General features: G+C 38.6%; 2 long non-coding RNA genes across 5 annotated transcripts in view; one reads left to right on the top strand and one right to left on the bottom strand.

The window, feature by feature from the left end:
- LOC309634623 overlaps positions 1 to 18,720 on the top strand; it is a 360,017-nt gene that overhangs the window by 125,787 nt on the left and 215,510 nt on the right. The window lies entirely within an intron of this gene.
- The window catches only part of LOC309634612, a 181,463-nt gene that overhangs the window by 81,359 nt on the left and 81,384 nt on the right, over positions 1 to 18,720 (bottom strand). For 2 of the 4 annotated variants that reach the window (XR_014248238.1, XR_014248239.1), the window contains exon 3: positions 17,196 to 18,267. This is a non-coding gene — a long non-coding RNA (uncharacterized lncRNA). Of the gene's footprint in view, positions 1 to 752; positions 6,935 to 6,970; positions 18,268 to 18,720 lie in introns of those variants that run through there. The other 2 variants (XR_014248237.1, XR_014248240.1) reach the window with 2 other exon arrangements.

The following is an 18,720-nucleotide window of genomic DNA, read 5'->3' as shown; positions in this document are numbered from 1 at the left end:
CAGTGTTTGTCAGTAAGGGCAGTGGGGGAAAACCACGTGCAGGTTTACAGAATATCCTCATTGGGAAAAGTAGGGCATTTAGTGTAATTAAAAGTCATCCTGAAGACATCAGGTAAGAGGCTGCTGTTTTTAATTAATTGCTTCCGTGATCCTGTGACCTTAAAAGTGGTGCCGCTCAGAGAGGTTTAGAATTATTCCAGAAACACAAGTTATTCAGATGAGGGCAAAGCAAAGTGTATCTGAAAGTTTGATAAAGGCGAAAGAGGAAAGAGAAGGAAAACTATGGGGGAGTGAGAAAGAATTGAAAGAACTGAAAAGTATAAATAGCGACCTATCTATAATTTGCTAAAATAATCGAGCTCTCTTTTCATCTCTGTGCCTCAACATCCTCACGTCCGAAGTACACCTCCCCATTGACCTGCATCCTGCCTTGATATATAAATTATTTGGGGAAAAAATTCCCAGAGTCAAGGTTAACAGAAAACAGCTGGCAAACAAACTGAGAGCCATATGTCATAGATTCCTCCAAGTAGAGATTATTTTTTAAACTCTGTTTTGAAGAGTCAGCGTGTCCACAACAAGCAGGGTGAACCAAGGACTTTACATGGTCTCCACGATCATGAAAATAAACATGGTGAGGACTATATAATTGTGTCAGTTAGGAAAAGTGGGACTGGACAACACAAGAAATCTGATCTGAAATGTTTTTTCCTTTCTTAAGTATAAAATCCCCAACTAAGTTATCTAGGTAGTTACTACTGCTCTCTGCTTTTCTTGCGCATCTCCTTAAATGGAGAAATGGTTACATTTTAAAGAATACATCACAGCTCATGCCTTTAAAATTTCTAAGATATATAAGCCTCTACTCTTTACAGATCTTTTGGATGAAAGAACACTGGTGGCAGTAGAATGGCCTCTGGATGACATCAGGTCCCACCACCCATCAAAAAGAAGAAATCTGGGACCTAAAACAGCACCGTCTGTGTCCTTTCTTGAACTGCCTACCCTGCTTTTTTTCACAAATCATGATAATAAAACAAAGTTATTCTTTAAAAAAAAAAAGAATACTTTTATTTAGACTTCACTATCTATAAGGTACATTATATAAAGTAGTATCAGCACATGAGATAGAATTTGGTTATATTAAAGGTTAGAAAGGAAAAATAGGAAGTTCCCTGGTGGCCTACTGGTTAGAATTCCATGCTTTCACTGCCAAGGGCCTGGGTTCAATCTCTGGTTGGGTAACTGAGATTCCACAGGCCATGCAACCAAAAAAAAAAAAAAAGAGCATTAACTCACTGACTAAATCAAAATGTATTTTTTAATTTGTATTTTTTCTTCTAATTTTCTTCCATAGTTTTGTGTTTAAATTTGTATTCTTCTTTTCTCACTTAATATAGCAAATATCTAACAAACTTGAGGACACGGTGGGGAAGGGGAAGCTGGGACGAAGTGAGACAGTAGCACTGACATATATACACTACCCAATGTAAAATGGATGGCTAGTGGGAAGCAGCCGCATAGCACAGGGAGATCAGCTCCATGCTTTGTGACCACCTAGAGGGGTGGGATAGGGAGGGTGGGAGGGAGGCTCAAGAGGGAGGGGGATATCGGGGTATATGTATACATATAGCTGATTCATTTTCTTGTACAGCAGAAACTAACACAACATTGTAAAGCAATTATACTCCAATAAAGATATTTAAAAAAAACAAAAATAAATAAATAAATTCTGGACAGTGTAGAGGATACTCCATGCAAGATGCCTGAAAATTATACCTCCCTCTCTTCAGAAGCCTCAGAGTTTTCACCAGGCTCAGAGCTCTTTGTGTGTGTGTGTGTGTGTGTGTGTGTGTGTAGCCAGGCTCTGTGTCGTGTGGACCTGCTTCCACAGCCTGGTTCAGAACTACAGTTGACACTGTACTCAACACAGACACCTCTGTTCTATTAGGATTTGTCAAATCTGTCAGATTTTCTGTTACAGGTTAGAGAAGATAAGAGTTGGTGGTTGGTGGAGTGATGCGGAAGCCCAGAGAAAACCACAGAAAAGGCAACACAACTCATAACGTAGACAGTGGAGTAGAGAGAAATTGTGGCTCATTGATTTAATCTGAGTCACCCTGTTGTATAAACTACTAACAGAGCCAATAGTCAGTTACTTTCAAAAAATGATCAAATAGTTGAGTCGGGAGAGATATATTAAAATGTCAGTAATAATAGTTAACATCTAAATAACACTTACTGCAGGTCAGGCATTGTTCTCTGTTCTCCACCTGTGTCCTTCGATCTAACCTTCCCATAATTCCTATGGTGCGGGTTCTATTATCATCCTTATTTTAAAAATGGGGAAACACCTGAGCAAAGCTGTTAAGTGATTTGATAAAGAGTCAAACTCAGAGGAGGGGTAGTTCCATGGCTGTAATATTGTTTTTTATAATAAATATATTTGGTCTTCATCCCCTTTGCTGGCACAGAGCTCCTAAAACTCTTGGAATTTCCTAAGTGATAAGAGAGATTGGAGGACCTTGATATTCATAACAAACCCCTTTCAACCACAGCTGAGTTTATGTTAATGAGGCAATTTTGAGATGCACCTAAGGATGGGGGCTGGTTGCTGGAGGAACCAATCATGTGATTAGAGGGTTGGAAGTTTTAGTCCCACCTCCCTGACCTCTGGGAAGGGGAGAAGAAAAAAGGGTTAGAGACTGAGTTCAATCACCAATGGCCCATGATTAAATCAATTGCACGTATGTAATGAAGCCTCTATAAAAACCTAAAAGCATGGGGTTCAGAGAGGTTCTGGGTTGGTGAACACATGGAGATTCTGGGAGAGTGGTACATCCAGAGAGAGCACGGAAGTTCTGCATCCCTTCTCACATACTTTGCCCTGTGCATCTCTTCCATCTGCCTATTCTTGAGTTATAGCCTTTTATAATAATCAGGTGATCTAGTAGGTAAAATGTTGCTCTGAATTCTGAGCCACTCTAGCAAATTAATGGAACCCAAGGAAGGAGTTGTGGGAACCTTTCATCTACAGCTGAAACCTCATAACCTCAGATGGGATTCGAACCCAGCCAGAACTCAGACTGGGACTTGAACCCATGGGCTGGGACTCAAAATCACTGTCTTTTAATTGAAATTGCACACCTGGTCTCAGGACTTACTGAAGCTCAAATTCTTTATGTCTCAGAGCAGAAGGAATTCAGTGAGAGGGAAAGTGATAGGTAAGAAGTAGATTTATTGAGAGACAATACACACTCCATAAACAGAGCATGGACCATCTCAGAAGGCAAGAGGCCCTGGGAGATACACATTCCATAGACAGAATGCGGTCCGTCTCAGAAGGTGAGAGCAGCCATGAAATATGGGGTGGCTAGTTTTTATGGGCTGGGTAATTTCATAGGCTAACGAGTGGGAGGATTATTCCAACTATTTCAGGGGAAGGGGTGGCGATTTCCAGGAATTGGGTCACCACCCAATTTTTGGCCTTTTATGGTCAGCCTTGGAACTGTCATGGCACTGGTGGGTGTGTCGTTTAGCATATATACTAATGTATTACAATGAGCATATAATGAGGTTCAAGGTTTACTGGAAGTCAAATCTTCCACCATCTTGAGCCTAATTGGTTCTAACCAGGTTTTGTCATATCCTCCATGACTACGTCATTCTTCTGAAGGTTGTGCCCTACTCCCTCTCCTCCTGTTTCATAGTCAATGGGTCAGAATCACAGATGACAACCTGGACTTGCCACAGGAGTCTGCAGTGTGTGTGCTGGGAGGGGAGCAGGGAGGGGGAGTCTTGTAGGACTGAGCCCTTAACCTGTGGGATCTGATGCTACCTCTAACACCTGAATGCACATGAATGCCTGAATGCCTGTGTCTCCATTTTTGCCATCTAAAAGAGTTTCTCTCATACAAAGTCTTTGTACATACATATAAATGTACATATGTGTATGCACGTATTGTGTATGTGTGTGGATGTCTATATAGAGACAGACAGAATGTGTACATGTTTATATATATATAATTAATCTAGTGCCCATTCCGGTATGGGTATAGCCCATACCCATTCCAGAGAGATAGAAAGATAAGTGGTTGCCAGGGATGGAGATGGGGGAGGATGAGGAGTGACTACTAACATGTAAGGGGTTTATTTTGGAGGTGATGAAAATGTTTTAAATTAGTGATGATGGTTGTGTAATGCTATAAATATACTAATACAATACCATTAAATTGTATTCTTTAAAAGATGTGAATTTCATGTATCTAAATTATAGCCAAATAAAGCTGTTATTTTTTAAAAGTCATCCTACGCAATCATTTCTCCTGTAAATAACATTTCCTACCTCTGCACATCAGAAGTCATACCAGAGAAATGGAGAACATCTTGAGAGGTTATCTACTTGCCTGCAGGTAACCGACTGCTCAGTTCCCGGCAGAAGCTTAAAATCCTATCAAACTTTAGAATAATGTCAAAGAAGATGTATCTTTCATCCTCATCACTCTTTAGTGAAATGTTCACAAGTATGTAGCCCATGATTTGAATAAAAGGAAATAAATAATTCTAGTTAAAAGTTGATCTAAAATTCTGGGGACTTCCCCAGTGGTCCAGTGGCTAAGATTCCGAACTCCCAATGCAGGGGGACCAGGTTCGATCCCTGGTCAGGGAACTAGATCCCACAGGCATGCAGCAACTAAAGACCCTGCATGCCGCAACTAAGATCCCATGTGCTGCAACTGAGACCGGGCGCAGCCTAAATAAATAAGTACTAAAAAAAAAAAAGGTTGATCCAGAATTCTCTCTAGATTTATAGCATATATCTCCTGGTGGAAAAAAAATATTTTTAATATATTTTATTATTATATATTTTAATATATATATACTTTTTTCAAAGCTAAGCAATGCTAATAAAGGAACATGGATAAATGTGTTGCACCTTTGATTCTACCTACATGTTGTAGGGCTACTAGCTGTGAACTCTAAAGTCATCTTATAATTTATCTCCAAAAAGAGAGGGCAAATGTTAACTCATGGTTCATTTCATCACTCCCCAAAACAACCTGTTTTCATCAGATGGAGGTATAGAGCCGGGATTCACTGAGACCCACTTCTATTCACACTCATCTACAATGGCCAATAATACATGCTCCTGTCTGTGGAGTGTTCCAAACCACTTCCCGTGTGGAGCTGCCCACTTTGAATGGATGTTTGCTCAAGTAAACTCTTAAAACTTCTAACATGCCTCCATTTATCTTTTAGCAAAGTAAACCTCGCTAGCGTTCTGTGAGATATTAATGGGAGTTTCACAGAAGAAAACAAAACAAAACCTTCTCAGCATTAGCAATATTTCCTCTCAAATTACTCTAGAAGATGTATAAGAGAAATATCAAACACGTAGGTATCCCTTTTTTGTGTGTGTGATAATTTCCCTTTAAAAAGAGTGTGGCAAGAATGTCAAACAGTCAAGTGAAATGACGTAACCGTCAAGATCATGTGATGTCAGGTCCGCCATTGCTACACAAGCTATACCTACCCAGCAGCTGGTGCCAAACTCTGTCTTCTATTATTATTACCAGTCTATGTTAGGTATCTCATAATTTCAGCATGTATTTTTGATGTTACCCAACATCAATTGTATATTTGCATATAAATCAAATGCTGATAGCTTCTAATTGAAATTAATTTTTTCATGAGATCCTTTTATGATTTCTGTTAATCCAAGTCTATTTCTCATGAGCTCCAGTGGCCGTCCCATCACTATGTTATACTTTTAAAAGTATTGTACTGACAAATGAATTTGGGAAATTCAGACCTAAACATACAAGAATATTTGAGCTTAGAGAATCCAACAACTCTGGGTTTTAATCCAAACTCCATCAGTTATCACCTAGTGAAATGAGATAATCCAGTTAACTGTAACCAGCTATACCTGTCATTCATCGTATCCTAGGCACTCAAAGGAGCAGAGATAGAATGGAGAGCCCTGCCTTTAGGTCATCAGAGTCCAGAAGCAACATTCCTTTCTTGTAGCCAGATTCTGACAGCAAATAGAAATGACTATTTCCCAGAATCATAGAACTTCAGAACAGAAAGGATGATGGAGGTCATTTAAGTCCCACATTTAATAGCTGAAGATCAGAGAGAGTATTGTGTTGCCTATTCAGGAAGCAGTGATAAAATTATGATTAGAACTTGGAATAGATTGTACCTCTGTTCCCAAATATTCATTTCCCTTTCATATGAAAGGATTAATTCATTCCACCCATTGCAATGTAACATGCAATGCCTCGTACAGAAGTATATGCCTCTACCCCACTGACATTGGGCTTGGTCATGTGCTTTGGCCACTGGCACGTGAAGGGACATGGCTTGCATATGCTGTGGCCAAGCAGAAGCTTTAACAGTCATCATGTGGTTTTGCCAGCTCCCTATTCTTTTCCCTCTGCCACAGACTCACATGTCCTGGAGGAGTCAGCTCCTTCAGCCTGGAATGAAGAGGACACTGGCAGCAGACATGCATATGATCCATCTTCTCACATGTCAAGAATGTGAAAAACTGTTTATTTTCTGTTGTTGTAAGCCACTGAGATTGTACAGTTATTCGTCCCTAGAGCAAAGCTGAATAATTTAGAAGACAGAACCAAAAAGGATAAGTGATTTGCTCAAGTTTACACAACTAGGCAGCTAAATAGCAGAACCAGAATTAAATCTCAGTTCTTTTAACATGCAGTCCAGTGTTCTCTCCATATTTCAGAACTCCTTAAATGCCCATCTATACAGAATATCTACACAAAAACATCTACACAGGAACTTCCCTGGTGGCGCAGTGGTCAAGAATCTGCCTGCCAATGCAGGGGACACAGGTTCGAGCCCTGGTCCGGGAAGATCCCACATGCTGCAGAGCAACTAAGCCCATGTGCCACAACTACTGAGCCTGCACTCTAGAGCCCGCAAGCCACAACTACTGAGCCTGCATGCCACAACTACTGAACCCTGTGCGCCTAGAGCCTGTGCTCGGCAACAAGAGAAGCCACTGCAATGAGAAGCCCGTGCACTGCAACGAAGACCCAACGCAGCCAAAAAATAAATTAAAAAATTTAAAAAAAAAACAAAAACATCTACACAGAATATTTTACTGAGATATTTAAAACATCTGCAAAAGCAATTTACTCCAAGACTACACCTTTGTCCAGTTAATCATTCCTTACATGCTGAGGGCAACTAACAGGCTACTAACAATGCATGAAACTCATACTCGTTGTGGTCATTAGTGACCATACCAACCAGGAGCCATTCCTCCTGAGTGAACTGGGTGGTGTGCAGTTGCAGACTGAGTGAGGTTTGCCCTTTTCATCTGTTCTCGTTGGCCTGGTCATCTTCAAGTGCCTGTTATCTGGGGTGAGATACAGGATTCTAGCAACAGCTCCATTGTATAGTCTTATCTTTGGAACATATGGGCTCTTTCACACTTGGTTCCCCTAAGTAGGCCTTTAAAAGTGATGGCAAATTCTGTCAACAAGTCACACCTGTTTTTTGCCCCCTCCAGTAAAAATCTGTCCGGGAGCTTCAAGAAGCTCTTTCTACTACAGGCGCACTTTGTGGCCCTGTTCCATTTGCTCCTGTAGCCATCCCATCTCCCTCAGAAGTATTGTCAAAACATATGTCTTCAGTAAGCCCTCCCAGTTACAATTAGAACCTTTTATCTAATGATTATGCTCTTTTTTGGACCTTTATACCCCATTTGAACTATATGATATAGTTGTTCTAGATCTAATTCAATGTTCTGTATTCACTTTTGGGTGATCTTGATCTTAGTCTAATAGTCATGTTAGACTATTGGAATTTGAATGTGGAGCTCAAACTAAGTAATTTATTGTGTTTAGTGCTATAGACCTTTAAAGGCATTCATTATATGCTGAAAAATTATATAATATGATTAATTAGGTTTGTCTTATGAGGGGTTACTCCTCTTTGTTAATTCAAAGTTGGAATCTTGAGTTTGGAAAAGTTGGAAGTTATACAGATAATATGCAGTAAAAGGGATTTTTGGTTGAGTAATCATTGTAGACAACCAATATGAGCCATTATTTAGTAAACAGATTCAGTTTTTATTCCAAACTATAGGAAGGTTTTATCTTAGTTTTCCTGATTATGTCAAAAGATAATTTATTGACCTATATCTGACACTGTACACCCAAGATAAATTCCAAAGGGATCAGAGATTTAAATATGAAAAATTAAACCACAGAAGAATATTTTTAACTTTGGAGTGTGGAAGGCTTTTAAAATATGGCTCAAAATTTAGAGACCATAAGAGAAGCTGATAAATTCAACAACATTTAAAAGAAATTCTGAAACACAGACACACACATATGCAAGCCAGTCATTTAACAAACTGGCAAAAAAATTTTTCAAGTTAAATTGAAAAATAATTTTTCTAACATATAAAGAACTTCTAAAAATCAATAATAAAAAAAGGCAACCCAAAAATGGGCAAATTATATGAACAGTGTGTTCAAAAAGTAGAACTATAAATTACTCTTAAACATATGAATAGATACTGACCTCACTCATTATAAGAGATACAAATTAAAATTACACTCAGATATTATTTTTCATCTAGGAGATTGGCAAAAATTCAATGACTTGAAAATATACCTATAGGAGTGTAAATTTAGACAAAAATCTCTATGATGACAATTGTCAATATTAACAAATTAATAAATGCACAGAGAAAATTTTCCAGTAATATTATTTTTGAAAATTTACTTGACTAATATACTTGCCAATTTGCAAAATGACATTTGTACAAATTTATTCATTGAATAATTGTTTATAATACTAAAATAATGGAAACAACCTAAACGTATACCAATAGAAGACTTTATATTAATTGTGGTACATCCTTACAAACAAATACTCTGTAGCAATAAAAGAGAATGAGAAAACTCTTTATGCACAATATGAGAAGATTGCTGAGCAATACTGTTTAATGAAAAAAAAAATAGGGGGACTTCTCTGGTGGCACAGTGGTTAAGAATCCGCCTGCCAATGCAGTGGTTCGAGCGGTGGTCTGGGAAGATCCCACGTGCCACGGAGCAACTAAGCCCGTGCACCACAACTACTGAGCCTGTGCTCTAGAGCCTGTGAGCCACAACTACTGAAGCCCGTGCACCTAGAGCCCATGCTCTGCAACAAGAGAAGCCACCACAATGAGAAGCCCGCGCACCGCAATGAAGAACCAACACAGCCAAAAATAAGTAAATTAAATAAATACATTTACTAAAAAAAAAAAAAAAAAGAAACTACTTCTTAAAAAAAAAATAGGGATGGGGGTCAGAAAGACAAGGATAAGGATAGGAGACATCTCCAAATAGTTTTTATACCTTTCAGTTTTTGAACCATGGAAGAGTGTCACCTATTTAAAGCGTCAGTGAATTAAGAGTTAGGAAAGCAAATTAGATGAGTTAGCTTTCAAAGTCTAGTTGGCATTAATAAGTAGAGCCTTAGACATTTTTCTTCTTTTTTTCTTCTTAAAACTCACTCTAGAGAAATATTGTGGGTTGAATTGAATTGCATCTCACAATGCTGCTAGGCAAAAATCCCAAAAAGCATGTTCTAACACATTTTAAATATATGGGGCCTGAACACTATTTCCTGGTACCCTCTTAAGAGTAACTATATGAGAAGAATTTCAGGATATAGCAATTTATATTTTGGTATTCTGATACATTTCCCACAGTGTCTGAAGAAATAACGGCATTTTGCATTTTTGGTGAGGGGGAAGCTGTATTGGCTAGAAAATCTATTTCCAACCACACGGTTTCACACTTGATGGCTGTATAGGAAGAGGACTGTTCTGTGTTTCTTTGGAAATTATTATGGAACCATGACGTGATATATTTTAAACACTAGGGGTAGAGATTATTTTCTAGTCAGATCATTATCCAGGTACCTCATAGAAGAAACTATTTGGTGAAAAAGAAAAAATAAGGGGGGCAATAAGTAGAATACATACATACATACATACATACAACAAATAGATAAGTCCTACGTATTGAATTTCTATGGAGTGCAAGGCAGAATTATAGGCACAAAGAGATATAGAAATTAATAGAATATGATTCCTACCAAAAAGAACTTAAATTTAATACAGCAAATAAGTTATGTAGACAGTTCATCAAAATACAAAGTAGAATGTAGTAAGCTGTTAAGGAACAGATTTGCAGAGCACAGAGAAATCACTTCCACCTGGATAGCTGCACTGTCAAGAAAACTAAGAATTGCAAAGTAAAAATTTACGAGTATTCCTTCAGCATTGTGTAAGGAAGAGGGACCTTCTGAGGACTTCAAGTGACTTCCAGTCACTTATGAAGACAGGACAATTTCCCTGGCTCTACAACTGCCTGGACAAAATAGCCCCTAAGATTGGCCAGCTTCCTTCATTATGTGGTGATTGTTTTCACCATCAGAAATCTTCCGGTTACTGACCTAGGATGTCTTGAGACCCAGGAATACTTTTTTGGAATCCCAGACCAATTCCAAAAACGAACTATCTATCTCCATTGCACAGTACAAATTACTAAGTCTGTATGAACAGGTCTGTCATGAGTAGACCAGCATGAGAAAGGGAGTCACCTCAAAGCCCTACCGACTTTCTATCAACAGAAAACCTCACATTTCAGAACCTGGGAAGATAAGCTCCAGGAACAATACCTGCTGGGACCTCAGGGAAGTGCCAGCACCAGGAGCAGCTCAGCCAGAAACAAACAGGAGGCCACGCCCAGCCCCATCCATCCTCTATGACGTCTTTTCATCTGATAGTAAATTTCAGTACTTTGGAAAATAAAATTCAGTGAGCCAATAAATATGAAAACAGGAAACTACTTTCTGAGGCAAATGCATGTTTTTACAACAATGTGAGCAAGGCAGTTATACTAAGTCCCAGGGCACGTCATCTAAAATATTTGCCAGGAGAAGACTGTCCAACTTAAAAACACGGTTCAGTGAAGCTCCATTTTTTAATCTCATCATTAAATATTGATGAACTAGCTTCGGGTTGTTTTTTGTGTGTTACTATTTTTTTAATCGGAGCATATAAGCTTATGTATAAATATAGCTTAAGCAGCCGTTTCACAAATTTCTATAACCATAAAACACCTCTAAAATTGTTATATGGTGGATTAGAAATTTACAAAGAAATGAGTTCTTGGATTAAAGTGGATAGCAAAATAAAGGTCTAATCTGACCTAATTTCTGAAGTAAAATACATAGCATTATGCTAAAAGCAATCTAACTTCATACAAGAGACGCATTCATGCGGGTACTTCTGACATTCACTTCTTAGCACTGGTCTTCCTGTCTTTGAACATGTCTGGAGGACACTGTGGTGATAGTTGAAGTTCTTGTGCAGAGTCTCCTCCAGAGAACTCATCTTCCTTTCCCTCCCCTTCGCCCTTTTCTCCCTGCCATCCCTCTGCACACCCTCTCTCTCTCCATTCACGCTCTTCTTCCTGTGTCAGCATTATGAATCCTCAAACCAAACTTTAAATTTTTAAGAAATATTTTCATTATTAGGTCTTTGATTATACACCCTGCTCAGAGTTACATTTTCGTTAGAGAGTACAGGTTACTAAAGTTCAACATGTGTTTGGCATTATTTTAAAAGGCGTTGCTCTCTGGTAAGCTACAAGGAAAATTTAAGACCGCAAACCTGCAAGCTAGCAGCCCAAGCATCTACTCCATGGATTTGTTGCTTCCTTGCAATAGAAGCCTTCACTTTCTTTCCTTCTGCTTTTGGTTACATCAGCTTAAAATAGGAAAGGACCCATAACACCATCACCAACAGCAAACTTCAGTTATGAACTGAGCACTTGTGCAAGATGTGGTCTCTGCCCTCCAAGGAGGCAGACGACATCAAAATGCCTTCAGCCTACAAAGATTCGAGGAGATCCTAGAGCAGCGCGGGGAGGATTCTAAACCCTAAGAACGTGTGGTGGAAGAAAAGTTTGATACCAAGTCTAATATGAAACAGGGAAGCAGTTTTCATTCTGGCCCTGGTATAGTCTCTCTTCCTCCCCACCCCCCTTTTTAAAAAATATTTTTTAAAATTTCTAATTGTGCTGCCCTGGTATAGTCTCTTCCTTTAGCCAGAGACAAATCATTAAATGACTTACAATTCTCTCTCTCTCTTTCTCTCCTTCTTTCTCTCTTTCTCCCTCACCCTCTTCCTCTTTCTATTTTAATAATACTTAGCTACCTCCAAGTGTTGCTGGAAGGATTCTTAAGTATATTAAGTGCTTTGAAGATGAAAAGCAATATATAAATGCTTAAGTATTACTATAAAAGTTCAAGTAAATGAGCTCAGAGCATGTGATTTAAATGGAATGCACGTGAATATACAATCCACAGACAGCCAAACAACTAAAGAAGCTTCAGCTAATACTAGTAACCCACATGACAATAAGCCTTAAATATCACAGAATGTTTTCAGAGCTGAAACGCTCTCAGAGATCATTCAGTGCAAGGCCTTCCTTTTACAGGCTGAGAAAAGGGAAGTCACAAACGACCCGTCCAAGGCACATGGAGGGATAGGGACAGACATGAAGAAACCAAGCCTCCTTAGTGCCCACCAGTGTTTCTTATACTGCTCCAGCTAACTACAAAATGTCAAATATAGGGAAGAAAATAGCATGTGCAGTTGAAATGTTGGTATTTGTTACCACACATCTGGATATTGGTAAATATACTGATTTAAGATTAAATTCTCTTTTATTGAGAGTAAGTGTTCTTCTATAGATATATCTTGACTCTTATTTGTATATTTGAAGCTGTTTTCCCATTAGAAGGCTAGTTACAAGGATCTATAACTATACTCACATTCTAGTGACCCTCAGAAAATTGGTAAATGTGAGTGAGAAAGGAAGTGAGAATATTTTCAGCTGACACCAAGCACAACAACAGGAGCAGTTGGTAAGAGAGTAAATAACCATTGATACAATCCCTAAACTGACAGATATTCTGTAGCAAACTTTTCAAATGAGACTCTCCATGCTACTTTGGAATTATAGCTTTTTAAATGAAATATACCAGAGTATCTATTAACAGGGTAATGATACCCAGCACCATTTGGAATGTCGCATAACCAAAGCGCTCTGGCTCTGGATGCTGGTAAGGTATTCATCTTATTACCAACCCAGTAGATCTGTTCTGGTTTAATGAGGCTGCCTTAAATTCTCTTCAAGTAAATTGGGGCCCTCCAACTTTTAGTGGGCATCAGAATCACATGGAGGGGCTTGTTAAAACAGATTTCTGGCTCCATTCCCGGAGTTTCTGACTAAGTAAGACTAGGGCAGGCCATCTGAAATTAGCCCATTTGGGAAGGGCAAGTCTAATTTGTATTTCTACAAGTTCCCAGAAGATGCTAATACAACTTAGGACCTCACTTTGAGAACCAGTGGGTTAAAGGAAAGCCATGCAAACAGCAGTCAGTAATTTGTTTGGCTCTGCTTCAATTAGCTGCCTGGGTAGAAACCTACTCAGAAGGCAAAGAGGAGTTGGTGATTAACCAGGAAAAATTAATTCCTGAAGACAAGTTTTCAAATTAGCAAAGCCAAATCTGGCCCAAATCTGTTTTGTTTGACTCACACAGTGTTATTTATTTTAATTGAATTTGTTGTCAACATTTAAAATTCATAACATTTTGTATAAAAATTTGCCCTAGCTTCTCTCAATAAATCAACTATCTGACAGCACAGGGCCACGTGCTCCCCTAAGACAGGGTGCCATGTCAGGGGACCACAGTCTCCACCTGACTTGCTTCATTTGCTCAGACTGCCTCCTGCTTTTGATTTTGTGTTCCTGTGTAGATAATGAATCTAAACATTTCAAGCCTCTAAATCATTTTTTCAGTTTAGTTATCTACTGTACACAGTTTTATTAAATAAACCAGACATGTCACCCCTCATTTCATTTTACTGTATTGTTTGAAAGCAGTCTATGCATATACGGAAGGGCCAAATGGAATCTCACATCATTAGCCAGTATCCCTAGGATTGCCCAGGCAATTTTCCTTTTTTACTTTACTTTAGAACACCTAAATATTATATTATCTAAGTTTCAAAGGAATTCAGAAGTAAGAAAAGCTCAGGAATGATATAAGATTTGCTATATAGAATTGATACTCTCAAATGTGTATTTTGTTAAATAGTGAAATATATCTCATTTTCTGTATCTTACTTTTTAAAATACCTTTTATATGTATGTGCTGTTTGATTTTATTTTACTACTCAAACTTTACTTTTCACCCAAATTTCCTTACCTTTTTTTTAATTTAAAATTTTAACCTATTATGTATACTTTTAGAGAATTGTTCAAATCCATTTTGGAATAAAAATAATACTAAAGTAAATATTCACATTATTCTTCACAAACTTATAATGAGCTTTTGGGGAGAGGTGTTCAAGTTCTACTTTAGTTTGCTGTGGTCCCAGGACCAGCCTCACCTGGGAACTTACTAGAAATGCAAATTATTGGATCCCACCCCAGAGCCATCAAACCAGAAACCACAGGAATGGAGCCCAGCAATCTGGATTTTACCAAGTTCCCTGGGTAATTTAGATGCACAATAAAGTTTGAGAACCACTACTTCTTTAAACCATCAAATGGGTATGGAAAATAATTGTGCCTGTGCGAATAGTAAAATATAAAGCCAAAAGATTTGTGAAGGTGATTCCTGAATCATTTAAAAGTATGGTTTTTGGTCAATGTTGTTCTCTATTTGGTAGTACTCATCAGAACATAGAGATTTTTCTTTCTCATCTTTCTGAAAGAGATTTCTGTTTTAGAATTTGCTTTCATAACTAACTTTGAGAACTATAAGGCATATTTTATTTGAGACAGGTATACGAGACCACAGTGCCATTGGAAAGGGCAAGAAGATAGACCTACGCTGTCATTTTGCCTTATCTCTTTTTGATATTCTTAAAAATCAAATGTCTGTGGATCATTTGGACAACGGAACTGAAGTATTTTCCATCTTTTTTATACTTATCATCATCATCATGATAATATCCATGATGAATCCAATGATTCTCAACCATGGATGCTTTCAAATCACAAGGGGGCTTTTAGAAAATATCCTGGCCTCAGCTCCAACCCCAGAGATCCTGACTTGGTTGGCCTTATATGGGACCAGGGCCACTGGTACACTTTTAAGAGCTCCCTAGGTGATTCTCATGCAAAGCTGGGGCTGAGAAGCCTTGTTTGCATCCTTCTTCAGTGTTGGCAGTGACCTAAAAACCAAATCTCTGATCTTAGCCCTTCTCTCCCAGTGGAACATGAAGCTACCTCTCTTCACATGAGCAGAGACAAGTCTAGGAAGTCTTGAATAACTATCAATTGAAATGGCCTAAACACAAAGTCACTCTGTTTATATCAAGCAAAGATAAAAATATGTCCAAATAATTCAGGTTTCCAAACACTTTCTACCAGATAATTAAAGCCAAATTACTTTTTCTTTGACTTGAAAATTTGGATAATTGGCTTATCTCTCCACCTTGCTCTGGGGTGTAGACAAAGTCCACAGCAAAAGTAGTGGATTCTGCAGCTTGCTTGACCTCAGGAGAGAAGGGGAGGGGTGTAATCAATTCTTAATTTTACTTTGTGGGTGGAGTGTTGATACAACCAAATCCAAAAGCCTTCAGTCTTTTGCGGGATGAATTGTTATTTCTGAAAACATTAGATTTGGATCAGAATTCAGAAACAAAATGTTAATTTCTTCTCTCCATCCCCTTCAAAACCATTTATTTATTTATTTATGCAACTTCTGGTGTTTCTGTGACAATACTCTCTTCCCACTATTTCCTCATGGATCTTTGTTTTTTGACCTTCTGATATGAAAACAGGCATTACAGCCATGTTTTGTGGCTCTTTTTTTCTTTGATTTAGGGAAGTGACAAGAATGTGTGGAACAATCACAGAAGTTAACGTTTCCTCTTATAAACAAATGAAAAGGGCAACTCACCAAAGTTTCTCACTGACTTCAGGGACCTTTTCTTTAAAAAGAATGAGAAGAAAATTTAGAAAATCTTTAATTTTATGATATCCACAAAGACCATGACATTAGGGAAGATCCAACATTTACTTTCAAAGTTTCAGCAAAATTGTTCTATTGTGTTTAGCAGCATGAAGATCTGAGATGGAATTTTAGTTCTATCCACAAACTAATTGTGTGATTTAGGGAAAATTACATAACTTCCCTAAACCTTGTTTTGTCTTCAGTAAAATGATCTCATGGGATTCTTATGTAGATTAAATTAGAGAATATGTGTAAAGCATTTGCATAGTACCTGGAAAGGAGTATAGAATCAACAAGTGGCAACTCATCATTATTATTACTCTGGACAGATTCCCTGAAGCCTAGCTTTGGCTACATTTCTCAAACTCTTCTCTGTCTACATCAAACTGAGGTATTAAACAATTAAGAAACAGTGACTTGAGATGTTTCCGCAGTAGATAAAGTTATTAAAACAATTTTTTTAAAGAAAAGAGGGAACTAGCAAACTCAAAAGCCACAGGATAACTGGATAAGCAGGCTTTTATACTGCAGCATTCACTTTGGAGAAATAACCCATAAATATGAGGGTACTCTATCCAAATGGACCAGTAATTACAGAACATGAGGGCTGTGTCATCAAGAAACTAAAGGAGTGTCTTTCATCCTAATTGCTTTGGATTCTATAGTACCTGGACTTGGACTGAAACACCTGCACGATGCATACACCTCAGCAGACAGTACAGGGCAAGCCTCCGTAAGGTTGTGTTGCAGAAGCCTCCCAGAGCACCGTCAGAGGAGTCAGCCCCACTGATCTATCGGCTCCAAGGCTCTGGGCAAGCAAGCAGCAACCCCACTTCCTGTTACACTTCGGATTCCTCCCCTGGGCTTGCATTCCAAGCTGCCCTGACTCTCCCTCCAGGTCACAGCCTGAGGAATTCTACGGCTGCAAGAAGACACTCCGAGAAGACTGAGGATGGGAACTATTTTAACTCACAACAAATCTAAAAGGGGGATGGGGCTCTGCACTCCCAGATGAAAGAGATTCAGGCTTGTGAATCACTGAAAATAGCAGGAAATCAGACAAGAAGGGCCTTGTCCCAGAGTAATAGCCTCACTCAGAGATTAAAATAGGTCTGACCTTTGTCTATGGGACTGTGTTGTCTCAGTCACATTTAGCTGCTCCAGCTGAGGACTTCTGGAAACCTCCATCTGCGTGTTGCAAAACCGCATCTCTGGGTCAGGGGGTGGTCTCTCCCTCAACACAAAGGAGCCACTTAATTCAGGGTGGCACTTAACTGGAGCTTGTGACTTCTAAGCCAAGAAAATGGAGTTCACTGAAATTCCAGTTGTCTTTTCTCCCTGCTCAAAGGAAGTTAGAAACAGAGAGATGTGACAGTGAAGGAAACTGAGGTGCACCAGCCAACACTGAAGTTATGTGATGGTCATCCACACATTTGCTAGCCTCTGGAGGGGCCTAAAGGTCCCAGTCTTCTTGTATGGCTTCTCTGCTTTAAAAGCTTATTTGGGGAGCCAACTGTTGCCATGTTTGGGGACATTGGGGTGCAGCTTTGTTGGGCAGGATCAACAGAACAGAAGGCAAGCTATTTATAGACAGGAGGCCCGGAGATCAGGAAACTAAGCCTGTTTTCTACTGCTACCCCTGCCAATGAGGCACTGCTTCAAACTCAGATTACTTCTATGTGCCTCAGTTTCACCTTCTATAACTATAAACTGGAGATAATAATACCCATTCCTCCCTGGTTTCTCAGTATATTGTGAAAAGAAATGATTGCATATGTGAGCCCAGGGGAGAAATGGCTTAATTCAAAGCATCATTATTGCTATTTCTTATTGCCCAATAGTCTCCAAAGTAATCATAGCTTTCTTTTACTAATATCCCATGCCATCTCTGGCCTGGTAACCTAAATGTCAAAAGGTGGATATTCCATTGCAGGTTTTGAAGGTTTCTGTTCTTCCCAACTTTGCTTTTAATTCACATGACATCCAATTTGCTTACTTTATTTTGCCAAACGTCATTTTGCACAAGCAGCCTCCATTAAGATGCAACAGGAGCTGAAGTGAACATTCAGATCTTTAAACATGATGTAGATGAGTTGGGGATGTAATCTCTCCATCTCAGAGGGTACCATCTAATTAGACAGTAGTGGCCATTTCCTTTTCTGATTTACTCTTCTGTTCCTCTCTTTGACCTGGAAAGAACAAGGTAATACTGCTTAATCATGTATTGTATTCAAACCACGCCAACCACCAAGCATTATTTCAAAACTTACCTGGGATGAGCTAGAGCATGTGGCCCATGCCATCAGACTCTAAGTCCCCTAAAATAGCTCTCTGTTATTTTATATGAAGAGTGATGTGTAACAATCAAACTTGAAATTCTATTTTTCAATTATCTTTTATTGTGGTAAAATACCCATAATTATTTTTCACATGCAGTTTTCTGGGATTAAGTTGTATTATGTTGTCAGATTTTCTTTTTTTACTGAGGTTAAAAACATGTAACGTTAGATGATTTATCATCTTAACCATTTTTAAACATACAGTTCAGTGGCATTAAGTACATTCATATTGTTGTGCAATCATCACCACTATCCATCTCCAGAACTTTTTTCATCTTCCCAAACTGAAACTTTGTACCCATT

The sequence above is a fragment of the Balaenoptera borealis genome (assembly GCF_965194805.1).
Source record: "Balaenoptera borealis genome assembly, chromosome: 9".
Lineage (NCBI taxonomy): Eukaryota > Metazoa > Chordata > Mammalia > Artiodactyla > Balaenopteridae > Balaenoptera > Balaenoptera borealis.
The sequence above is the reverse complement of the archived record's forward strand: the minus strand, read 5'-3'. Positions and strand labels throughout refer to the sequence as shown.